Below are 13606 nucleotides of genomic sequence, written 5' to 3'. Positions count from 1 at the left end.
CCCCCCAAATTCCTCCACCAATGGCTTAAACTCAGGCAAGTCCACCATGGCATTCACAAAATTAAAAGGTTTACGATACTGCCTTTACTCCCCTTGACTAACAAGATTGATTCTGACATCGAGAGTGATCCGAACACCCTCCTACTTCAAAAACATTATATATATGATGCAGATAAATAGCGAGCCAAGCTTCATTTACCAATACACGGTCTAACTTTTTGGAGATTAGATCATTCTCCCGCTTGTTACACCAGGTAAACAAGGAACCTTGAGACACCAAATCAGAGAGAGAGCAATAGTTCACTACTGACTGAAAATCTCCCATTCACTCCGTGATACCTGGACCATTTGCACCACGAGAGTGCTCCTAAATAGATAATGTTTCATTAAAATCTCCAAAAATAATCCAAGACTTATCCCTCATGAGCGGAGAGTCCATATGGCAACACAGATCCTCCCATAAGGCTTTCCTCTCATCCACCAAGTTCGATGCATAAACAAAAATCAGCCTCTTCTTCCTCTAATTTAACTGAACATGTTATTAGTTGCCCTGTTTTATACACCAGAGTGAGTCTCACATTATTCCGCCACACCACCCAGCTACGCTTTAATCCTCGAATATTCCAAAAGAAGCCAGACATTAATAACGCTTGGAGGAGGTCCTTTTACTCTGATCCCTAAGGTTAATTTTAGGGGGTTGAGTTATTTCAAACCCTTCTATTCTGAATATCACTAACTATGTTAGGAAATGGTTGAAGTAGATGAATAGGAGGAAACATATTTTACCAAATAAAAGAAAAGACCGGCCAATCAGAATACAAGAAAACTACAAACAAAATTACTTTTGTGAAAAAAGTAAAGACAAATGACTGTAGTAGGAAAAAGAGACGAAGAACCTAAAATTTTGACCAAAAAAATTAAACTAAGAAGAAACTAAAATCTATTTAAGTAGTAAACTTCCTATCTTATCATTCATCCTACAGTCTCTCTACCAATCGATTATTTGTTATCCGTTCTTGGAGAGAAATCCATACAAATTTTCTCGAGTGTGTGCGAAGATGGATGCAGAGAGTCATCAGAGGATATTTGATGACACTCCAAGGAGAAGGAGAAGCATGAGGGATTACTCATTTGTATCCATGCTTGGATACATGGTTCCACCTACGTTTTCTGTTTATGCTCCAGCTCCAACTATATATCCAGATTTGTATTTGTGTTCTAAGTGTTATGTTATTTTGTGCAGATCTTGTTTCAATTATAAAGTTGGTTACATTCCTTAGGGAGAACAATGGAGATATGTCATTTTCCTTTTTGCACTGGATAATATTTTCTCACTTCCTTTTTATTTCATTTAAACTTCACTCCAAAATACAAATGTTTTGAGTCAATGCTTAAGAAAATTTGATCGAAATAGACCAATCAGACAAACCATGTTTAGGTTCTCTTCTTTTCTTGTTTTTCAACCGCTCGTTCGAATACTTAACCAGGTTTTTCCATAAGTATCTCATTGTCCCGTGTTAGGGAGGTGGCCCACTAGGCATTTTACAAAGGCTTATATGCCAAATTTAATTTGTAAAACAATTATTTGCAAAAGGGCCCAATAAAAAGCAAGGAAAAAAATTAATGTCAAAAGGGCCCAATTTTTTTTGTCATAGTTTTTTTTAAAATGAGGAGACTGACATGCCTAATTTAACTTCAACTTCTTGATTAGTAAAGTATTTTTAGTGTATCTAAAAATAGTATATTATAAATTTACATAGTTGTCTTAAGGAGTATTAGCTTTGCTATGTGTCTAAAGCTTCTTACATATTGGAATTACACTCTTTGATACATAAGGAGTATTAGCTTTGATATGTATCTAAAGTTTATTACATGTTTTTTTTAATAAACAATTATTTAGTAAAAAAGAAAACTCAGTGGCTTTAAAGATATCACGATTATCATAAAACAAAATTGGCGAGTTGCAAAACATAAGAATAATTAGTGTACTTAAGTCATTTAACTTGTTTGTCCTCGGGTTCGGACCTCGTGACACATCATTACACACTAATAATTTTTTTTTTTTTGACGCATGAAAGTAAAGGTCTAACAGGTTTAAACGCAGCGTCTGCGGTTGCGGTTGCAGGAAATTGCAAAAGCGGGCGATTGCGGTTTCAAGCGTTATTAAGCGTTTTGAATAACTGATTTAGCGTTTTAAAATGGGTGCGTTTGCGCAAGTTTTGCGACTGGTTGACCAACAGTTGCATTAGCGGTTAAAACATAATAAATATAATATATAATTATATAAATGTTTCAAAACACCAAAAACTTTATTAAATTTGATTTATAATTAAAAATCTTTAAAAATACTAAAATAATTATTCAAAAAACAAATAAATTTCATATTGAAACACTTATTACTTTTTACATTTGGCTTTTCACCCAAAATTTAATCAAGTAATGTGATAAATGAAAAAACATATGCTTTAGATTATAGATCTTCTCTGTTAAATCTTACACACTCAATAACTTCCTCACATTGAATTACAAAGCCAAGGTAAAATAATTATGAAAAAGTTGAAAAGAGTCATTGGTGATTTGTTTTAATATTTTCACAAATAATCTTATTTTCTTAAACTTCTGATGAAATGTTATATATTTTTAGATTTTTTTGAACGTATGTGCGATGTGCCAATAGTTTTACATCATTTTCTCGGTTTTTTTTAATTGGAATCTTATTTTCTTGTAATTTTTTATATTCTAATCTCCTCAATCGTATTTGTACTTCATTTTCTCTCATCCTTAATGGGTACAATGGTTAGGTTGAAGATATAAGAAAAAAATATTTTAGTACTTTTGATTTGTTTTTTGTTTAAAAAAAAATAATAAAAAAATTTCAACCGCAATCGCCCACAACCGCAAACGCTTGCGGGAAGCAGCTTTTGGAATTCGGTGGTTGAGAGCGGTTGGGAGCGATTGGAAGCGGTTTGTGTTATTGGCACCAATCGCTAGTAACGTTTGCGGGAGATAGCGGGAGAACCAATCAACACCTAAATAGAAAAGTTTCTTATACATTTCCTTTTGGATTCTGACTTAAAACATATTTGAAAATCACTAATTATGTTAAAATATATTTTACCAAATAAAAGAAAAGACCGGCCAATCAATATACAAGAAAAATACAAATTAAATTACTTTTGTGATAAAGAAAGAAAAGACAAATGACTGAGTAGGAAAAATAAGAACCTAATGTTTTGACCAAAAAGTAAATAAGAAATAAAATATATTTAAGTAGTAAACTTCCTCTTTTATCATCCATCCTAGAGTCTCTCCACCAATCAACTATTTGCTATTCGTTCTTGTAGAGAAAGCCATACAAATTTTGCCGAGTGTGCGCAAAGATGGATGGAGAGAGTGATCAAAGGATATTTGTTAACATCCCAAGGAGAAGGAGAAGCAGAAGGGGCCCAATCGTCTTCATGCCTGGATACCTTGTTCCACCTCCGTCTCCTGTTTATGCTCCAACTTCAGCTCCAGCTCCATATCCAGATTTGTATTTGATTGTTATCATCTTTGTGTTCTAAGTGTTATGTTATTTTGTGCGGATCTTCTTTCAATAAAGTTTGTTACCTTCCTAATGTAATTGGATGATAACAATGGAACTTTTTTCATTTTCCTTTTTGCACTAGATAATATTTTCTCACTGCGTTTTTAATTTTATTTAAACTTCACTCCAAAATACAAAAGATAATTCTCTATCTCAAAAGTGAAATCACAATGAGATTTGTTTCGCTATTAAGAAGATTTGATCGAAGTAAGCCAATCAAACAAACCAAGTTTAGGTTCTCTTCTTTTCTTGTTTTTCAACCTCTGGTTCGAATACTTGACCAGGTTCTTCCATAAGTATCCCACTGTCCATCCTTTAGATACAACCAATTCTGTTACCTGTAGCAAAGCACCATAATGATCAGCACAAAAAATTGTTCTATCTTTTAATTTGATATAGTGAGAGAGACTAAACCTGATTAAGATTATGTAGTGCTTCAAATCCAAAAGTGTAGTAAGACATGAAAGGTCTTCTTGCCTGAGAAGAGTGAAAAAAATTTGTGAGCAAAAAAAAAGCCATTGGTTGGTAATCAATCAAGCAAATGTTGGAGATAAGAGTGTAAGATTTGACCTGTGATACAGCAAGCCACTGAAGAAGAGACTTGATCTCAGGATCTCCACCATAAGCACCACATCCCCAATTCCCTGTAGCAACACCAACTCCATCTTCATGATCTATGCACAGCGCTTTACTCTGATTCTTGCAGACGTGGAGGAAACCACAAAGGGCCTTATTGGTCTCCCTAACGAAGAAAGAATTAAGAAAAAGTTACTCACATGTTATAGAAAAGTATGAATATTGCTGGTATATTATATATTTTCTAAAAATTACTCATATATTTAGTGTCTTGGGTGTAATTACAATTATCACATTGAGTTAATTTTTCATTTTTAATTTCGAAAATATTAAAAAAATGCACATCAGCAAACTATGCCACGTCATATGACAGATGAGTTATAATGCTTCGTGGCTGGCTTATAACAAAAATAAACTGAAAGTACATGGCTGAATTTTATTACTTGATAGCTGAGTTATAATACTCAAAAGAAAACGAAAGGTCTTGTAGAGTTCATATGACGGCTGAGTTATAATGCTTGGTGGCTGACTTATAACAAGAAATAAGCTGAAAATCAACGGCTGATTTATATTACTTCACGGCTGAGTTATAATACTTAAGAGAAAACAAAAGCTCTCGTAGATTCATATGACGGCTGAGTTATATTGATACTCGGTTGTATATAAATAACTCAGCTGACACAACCTTTGTTCGAGAACAAGTAGCTCAGCTTTAGCTGATGGCTCAACGCTTTCAGTCTGTAGTCATCGAGAACCAACTTCACAAGCTTGTTGGGCGTTTTTTCTGCATCTATCTGCAACTCTACACCCTCTATCGTCGGTGTTAAATATATATTTATGTGTCGTTATCCAATTACCAGAAACAACAATTACCGGAACTCGATCCATGAACGAAAATGAAGAAAAATGAGGAAAATTGATAAGAATGAGGAAAATTAAAAAGTGAAGAACAAGGTAAAGAAGATGTAAATCCTTCACTTTTGAACCAGGTGAAGCACAAGAGTCGAAAAAAGACGTTTCGTATTTCCTTAGAAGATGATGACATGGATGATGTGTCCGAAGTGGCAAGTCAGCCACCAAAGGAACATGTAAATCAGCCTAATTCAAACAAAATTATAACTCAGTCGCAACATGTCATAATATATATACCCGATGGTTAAAAAACAAAAAACCGGCTGCCAAATTCAGCCGCTTAATGTCATAACTCAACTGAAAATCTGTAACTCAGCCGCAACGTTTAATAAGTCGGTCGTAACTGAATGATATTATAGTAATTAATCTTTTGCTACTAAGTAAGCCGTAAAACGGCCGAGTTTTCCGATAAGTCAGCTCATGACGGCTGAGTTATAGTATTTAATCATAACTCCGCCGTAACGACATCTCATAAGTAAGCCCTTGTTAATAACTCAGCCAGTCGGAGAAAGTTAATTCAGCCGTGTCAAAGTATTAACTCAGCCAAATTTTGACAACTCAACCATCGGGTAAAAACTCAGTCGTACTTATGGTTGAGTTATGAGCCATAACTCAAGCTATTTTCTCATAACTAAGACAGATTTCGTTAAGTCAGCCGTAACTACAGGCTGAGTTATGTTCGTAAGTCAACCGTCCGCTCATAACTCAGCCATTTTCCATAAATCAGCTGCAACATACCGTAACTCAGCCATCATTACTGTTGTAACGCTTTACGGCTGAGTAATTTAATACACGTCAGCGATTTCTGACGTGGCGACGCGATTTTTCTGAAGTGGCGGCGCGATTTTTCTGACGTGGCAATGACATTCTTTGTAATTATGTTTTTTTCTATAACATGCAACATGAGTACACTGGATATAGAAAATAGAACCGAAATATGATAGTAATAAAAAAAAATTGTATGGTTCTGGTAATATTACCGAAAATTTATGACACATGAGTAAATCTCCAAAGAATTAAACAGGAAAATAAAGGAAAAATAAGAAATGTTAAGAAACAATTTGATATAAGACTTGACAATGTAAGAATCTATGATTCAACACTACCTGAGGAGGGATTCAGGTTTGTATTGGGAGACTCCTGGGTGACGCAGAGCATCTATAGCTACGATTCTCGTTGTTCGCCTTCCGAAAACATCTGTTTCCTTTGTATCAATATAGTCACCAAAAAACCGAAACGATGATGCATATCTGCAGACAGTAGACAGCCATTTTAAAAACATAAAGTGTCAATTAATGTCCTGACAGATTCACTCATGTTGTACCCTGTGTAATGAGAGAATCTTTCTGCACCAACAACTTCAATGGCTTCATTGACTTCCATGGTTGGTAAGAAGAGCATCCCAACGATCAATTCTGGGTTGATCATGAATCTAATCTCTTCCTGTGTGTTTTCAAGATATTATTCTCATCAGGAAACTTAACGAGATCTAAATAATATTTAGGTTTAGGGTTTACATGCCTGGACTCATCCCTTGCGAAGAGCTCCACCTCCTAAGTTCTTGTTGGCGAAGTCAACTTCAAGAGCTTCAACGCTTTGATCCTCGATCAAACCATAAGTATGGACCTACACACAAACCCTTTACAGAGATCCTATTGAATATCAAAAACATTAATCTCATCTGGTTGATTAATTAATTACCTCAACAGGGCAGAGTTTGACAGTAGAGTTTCTCCAAAAGCCTTCATCAGGAAAAGCTTCGAGACCAGAAGAATCTTTCTCTAAAGTGAGAATCTTTCTTTCGAATGAGACGAATCCAGGAGGGATACATGAAGACAACCTCTGGAAGTAATGAGTTATGCACTTTATCTTGTTCTCTTGATGTTCATTTCTCCCTGTGTTGATTAGGCTTCTGCAATAGGTCAACACAAGATCTTAGATCTTGACTTTGTACATGAAATTTGTTTGACAATGTGTACTTACCCGAATAGTTTGTCGAAATTGATGATTGGTAGATGATTCGAGCCTCTATTATCGACATGGAACAAACAAAAGAAAGAACATGAAAGCAATGCTCCTATAAGTTCCTGCCATGGACAAAACATCAATCAAACTTTGTTTCTGTATTGAAGTGTTTGGATTTGGAAGATATACCTGGCTGAGGAATACAATGCCATCTTTCTTGGGGCCTAAGACACGAAGACCGGTTTTGGTTCCATTGATAAGGTTGTCTGAATTTAGATAGTGTAGTTCCAAGAGATATGGGAATCTTAGAAGAAGACAAGCCATTGCAGGTAAAACCTCGTTAAACCATCTGATTGATTCTTCTTTCGACATTCTCTGCACCATACCAAAACATTAATCATTCAATCAAATCCAAATGATTCGGTGAAGATTTAAAAAAAAAAAAAAAGAGTTTTTATTACCTCGTCAAAGTAGAGAGCGTAGCCTTCAAGTGATGAAGAAGAAAGATGACAAGTCAAAGAGAGAGCTTGTCTCATGTCAGAGATGAAATCAGAGAGAGTTTGTCCCGAATCCACTCGGCTGTGACTCGGTCCTTTGGTCATAGCTTCTAAAACCTCCACCAAGTGCGGTGATGGCCAAGACAGAGACGAATCTTGAATCTTTAACGGCAAGTAGGGTAAGATTGTCTCAAGATCTTCTCTTTTCTCCATTGCTCCGTATTTTTTTCTTATGTCTTTCAACTCTCAATGTGAGGTTGCAGGTTTATTTCTAAAAAACGAAGCCACAACATAAATATATAGAAACCTAACTTAACACCGTTGACATTCATGTACTCTTTTGACTAAAGAGATTAGTTTATTATAACATTCCTTGGAGATCAAGAAACGTGGAAAGGATTATTCAGACAAATTCAAGTTCTACAGCTCACCGGCCACTCTAATTAATTAAGTATTCAAAGGTTATATTCGGTCTGCCATTCGAATTTAAAATCATAAGAACGAATTAGAGGAGCATTATAAGAAATTAGTGTAGAAGACAACAAAATGGGCATAGAATGAGTTACCGATGGTGGCCGCATAATGTTTTAGGACAATTCGATAGAAACCTAAAATTGAAGTAACCTATGATGAATTTTTGTAAAACACACTGACTAACATACATAAAAAATTCTATTTAAACTATAACTAATTTTGTTTGTTATTGGCTCCCCCAGCAAGCAAAAAAATCTATACTAAATAAAAGAAGCTATAACCTCCTAAGGTTGTTCACCTAGGATTTAAAACATCCAATCGGAATTCGACATGTCACTAATTAACATTTTTTTTATTTCCATAATTTTCTATATTAAGATATTTTTTAAACAACCTATAAGGATTTGACATGTCATTCATTAACATTTTTTAAATAACCAGAATTTTCTATATTAAGAATTTTTAGAAAAAAGAAAATTTTAAATTTATGTAAATAAAATAACTATATACAACGTCCCACATCGGCTAGAATTTTTTTAGACAATGGTTCAGAACCAATATAAATAAAAATTAATATGATTCCAACAGAGAATGAGCAGGAAAGCTTGATTTATCAGACGTTCAAGTTAAAAAAATTATTCGGTTTGATCCGATTTTTTATTTGATCAAATTAAAACTTAAAAAGTTTCAAAAAATATTATATTATTGAATTTTTTTAAAAGTTTAAACATTAATATTTAAACTTTTAAAAGTTTTTAGCTTATAAAATGTTTTTAAATATTATAATTTTTAAATTTTAATAGTTTAAATTATTATAAATATTGAAACTTCTAAAAGTCTTAGCTTTTAAAAGGTTTCAAAATCTTATAATCTTTAAATTTTAAAAATTTATTAGCTTATAAAATGTTGTTAAAAAATTATAATTTATAAATTTTAAAAGCTAAAATATTATAAATTTTAAAAGGTTCAAATATTAAAAATATTTAAACTTCATAGAATATTTTAAAATATTACAATTACTTAACCTCCATAGAAATTTTCAAATATTATATCTATACTAATAAAAGGTTGAAACTATAAACTCTTAAAGGTGTCCATTTCGGATTTAAAACAACCAATAAGAATTAGATATTTCACTAATTAACATTTTTGGAAATATAGTAGTAATCTATATTATTAAGAATTTTTAGAAAAAAAAGGAACAAGTAAAATTTATAGAAATAAAAGAAATATGATTTGATATTCTTGCAGTAAAATTTTTATTTTTAAGTGTAAGAAAGAGGATTGACGTCGCAAGACCTTGAGTTGATGTTATTTGAGTTTAAAGAAGTAAGATCGATGAAAAGCACAAATATTGTTTTAACTATACATGTGTTCATATTACTTTCTCCGCGAGTAAGGATTTTGGTTTGAAAAGTTTCAATACGTGTGGATCTAAAACCGAATAAGTATATGGATGAAATTATCAATAATTGGATGCATCTATTGACTATGCTGGTCTTTATGAATTGCACAAATTTTAGGAGAAAATAAATGATTTTGTTCTTGGAGTTTGATGGGTTAACAAGTTGTGTGGTAGTCTAAAAAAAAGTTTTTCAGTGGAAGAATGTGAATAAGTTGATGAGAAAGAAGAAGAAGAAGAGTATAACAAAGAACCAGATAAAAGTAAAAGTGACAATTACCATAAAATTTGACAATAAAAATGACAAGAAAGAATATCAATAATAAGAAAACATTGAATGAAAAACACAAAAACGTAGGTGGTAGCGATCAATTAAATATGAAAAACGAGATAAATTCAAGATTATAAAATTATTTTGTTTTTCTCGTGGTCAAAGAAATGGTTTAGGATATGTGAGGTCACCAGTTTGATCCGCCTCACCTGGACGTCGAGTTAAAGTCATGATTTTTTTATCTCATTTGATTTTATAACACAACTCATTTTTATATTTTTAAAAATTATGTATCTGCAATTTAATTTTTTACTTAATACTAATTTTAATATTTTTATAATATAATATTTCATTACTATCATCAATCACATACTCCCTCCGTTTCATAATATAAGATGTTATAGAGATGATTTTTTGTTTCATAATATAAGATGTTTTTAAGTTTCAATGCTACTTTTAAATTAGTTTACTATTTTTTATTATGCAGTTTTATTTATAATTGGTTGAACTTTTTTAAAGTGGTTACTTCTTATATTTTGAAATGGAGTGAATATATAATTTTCATCAAAATATATTAAATAAATTCATGCGTAGCGTGGGTTCAAAACCTAGTACTTTTAAAAAATCACCAAGGGAGAGTTTTGGGTTAGTCGCACGTGTGGCAGGTGCATTTCAAAATTCTTCACTAAGAAAAAAGGATATTGTAGAGGTTTCATATAAAGATTATCTTAACACTAAAAAAAAAAGATTTAATAGAGATTTAATATATATATACACCTTTCACCTTTGTCGCTTTGGGACTATATAAGTAAAGACTATATGACTCCTCTCTCTACCGCTTGACTCTTTTCTTTTGTATCTATATCTGATAACGATGGAGAGAGCTGATTATGATCAACTCAAGCGTTTTCAACGATGTAGAAACTGGATTTCCACAATGAATTTGTTTATGGGGGAAAATAAATTCAGTAAAGTAAACCCTCTAGAAAATCAATCTAAGCTTTGATTGTTAGAAGAAAAGGAATTGATCTTTTAAGAACTAGGGTTTCTATTGCTAAGGACAAGAAGAGAACTCAATAATTGTATTCAATGATGGATGATTTACAATGGAGAAGTCTTTCCCCCTTTATACATATTCATAAATCGCACAATATATTAACTTTCCTTATCAGACGAACTGAAATAAGGAAAGTTACTCTATCTCTTAGATCGGCCGCCGGGCGAAGTGGAAGTCGGTTCTTCACCCTCGAGGCTGGGCTTCTTCTATCCGAAGTGGGCTTAAATGACCTAACTGAGTACTTAACCGGATTCCCAGTTAAATAACCAAATTGTCTTTCTGGTTTAGTTCGGTATGTCGGGGGTGTTAAATCCCGCACCAACAATTAGTCCCCCCCAGTTCTAAATATTCANCAGTAAAGTAAACCCTCTAGAAAATCAATCTAAGCTTTGATTGTTAGAAAAAAAGGAATTGATCTTTTAAGAACTAGGGTTTCTATTGCTAAGGACAAGAAGAGAACTCAATAATTGTATTCAATGATGGATGATTTACAATGGAGAAGTCTTTCCCCCTTTATACATATTCATAAATCGCACAATATATTAACTTTCCTTATCAGACGAACTGAAATAAGGAAAGTTACTCTATCTCTTAGATCGGCCGCCGGGCGAAGTGGAAGTCGGTTCTTCACCCTCGAGGCTGGGCTTCTTCTATCCGAAGTGGGCTTAAATGACCTAACTGAGTACTTAACCGGATTCCCAGTTAAATAACCAAATTGTCTTTCTGGTTTAGTTCGGTATGTCGGGGGTGTTAAATCCCGCACCAACAATTAGTCCCCCCCAGTTCTAAATATTCAGAATTCAATTTGAATATTTTGAACTATGGAAAAGAGAATATCCGATCTAGACCATAAAGAATCATTTGATTTTACCCGGGATTCCCGCGCCACTTCAACGTGAATCGTCTGGATGACACGTGTCGTTTGCGTCACATCTGCTAGGTCGGAAGTCGAAGAGTCGCGTAGGTCATAATGACTCTACGTAGGGTTGCCGCCCATTCGACTCTATAAATACGCCTCCTCCCTTCGTCATTTCTCATTTTCTGCCAACAGTGAAAGGTAATCTGCTCCGAACTCTCTTCTTTTTAATTATTTATCTCCATTTTTCTTCCGCACTCTCCGAACTCACATCATAGTGGACACTTCGGATCCCTCTTTTTCGCCGGAAAGCGAAAGCGGACAATTAATTCGTCGCACCTCAAGACGTGTCACGCAGATCGGAGAATCCAGTAGATCGGGCTCCGAAATCCCATCTCTTCTAACTCGCTGCTCAGTTGGAGCTTCATCATCACAGACTCCTCTACCAGTTTTTCATGAAGACGGGAGTGACGAACTGACTCAAGATGTGTTGTCGCAAGAAGAAGACCGATTCGCGCCTTTAGGAATCTCAATCGAAGATATCGATCCTTTGTTACCTCTATGCCCAAAGACGCAGGATGTCGATCCTTTGTTACCTCTATTACTGAATGTCGCCTCTTATTCCCAATCCCAGCATTAATATCACTCTATGCCCAAAGACGCAGGATAGCGATCTGCCAATTTGTCCCTGGAGCCATTTGTAACTTCATGGCTGCCCTTACCATAGCAGCCGAAGTCGGAGTTAACATTGGAGTTCAATTCTTTGAGCAACTATCCAATTTCAAGTCATCAAAGAGTCCGCATCGCTGGGAAGTGAATATGAGACCGGCGCACAATTTCCTTGCTGGTCAAAGAGTTTCCAAATTCAAGAAATGGACGAACCACTACTTTTATGTCCGCGTCGATCAGTACTCGCTCGTTAATCCATTGGGTTTCCATCGGAGAGTGTGGAATGAAAATCCTGGTAGATTTTATATTTCCAGTACGTTCTAATTGACTTCGGCACCTCTGACCAATTTTAACTTTTTCATGTCTTGCTTCCAGATCGTCCATTTTGCGCAACACGTCTAGCTCCGGACTATCACCCTGTCAGGAACGCTCTACTATCTAGGAATTTATTACCCGTATCCGTGTTGAAACAGCGATGGGCAAACCTAGGACAACATTCCCAAGTTTCGCGAGTTCGCTGGGTCGAACTGCGGAGCCAGCCGGGTCACGTGTCGTTGAATCCGACAGTCTCCAGGTCGTTCGCCGAGAAATCCAGGCTGCCATCGAAGCCGATATCGATCCTCCTCAGGACCGGTCTGATGTTGATCCTGTTCAGGATCAGACCGTCGTCGATCCTACTCGGGCTTCCGAAGAAGACGTCGACACAGTCGATGTTGCAAAAGGCGATACCCCTCCCCTAGCTTTAGGGAATGCCAACCCTCCGAACGGTGAAGAGGATGTCCCTCAGCTTGGAGCTGAACCAAAAAGGAAGAAGAGAAAACACAAAAAGAAGGCGCCGCAGCCAGCAGCAAACCGCAAACGCTCAGATGAAGATGCCGGACTGGAATCTGCCGACCGATTCCGTCTGGCAAGAGAGAATGACAAAACGGAACGGTTTGCCTTCGAGTATTTCGGTGATACCCCTTTGGTCATAAGTCGTGATGCTTCAGGCGAACTTTTCCGAACCTTGAAGATCTCCAGTCGAATTCTTCCGTCAGCGGACGAACTGGAGTTCCAACAAGCGTTCCTTGACGTCGCCGAATCCCACTTAATGGTTAGCCTTATCATTTTCTTTAACTTGTTCAAACTTTGTGCGGGCAAGACTGACGTATGTTCTTTGAATTCACAGACTGCCGCCAGGATGAATACGCTGACTCAGTTGTACGATAGGCGAGTCAAAAGCGATAAAAAGTCTGGATTCGAGCTTGAAAAGGTGAAGGAATGCGCGGAACAAATCCGAGTTGCCAGCAAAGCTAAGGAAGAGAGGATCAAGGAGCTTGAAGCTCTTCTCGCTGAAAAGGA

The 13606-nt window shown here is 35.3% G+C and overlaps 1 pseudogene; it reads right to left on the bottom strand.

The window, feature by feature from the left end:
• On the bottom strand, positions 3673-7786 carry LOC104700281 (annotated as a pseudogene).

This window comes from Camelina sativa, chromosome 7 (genome assembly GCF_000633955.1).
Source record: "Camelina sativa cultivar DH55 chromosome 7, Cs, whole genome shotgun sequence".
Taxonomy (NCBI): Eukaryota; Viridiplantae; Streptophyta; class Magnoliopsida; order Brassicales; family Brassicaceae; genus Camelina; species Camelina sativa.
The sequence above is the reverse complement of the archived record's forward strand: the minus strand, read 5'-3'. Positions and strand labels throughout refer to the sequence as shown.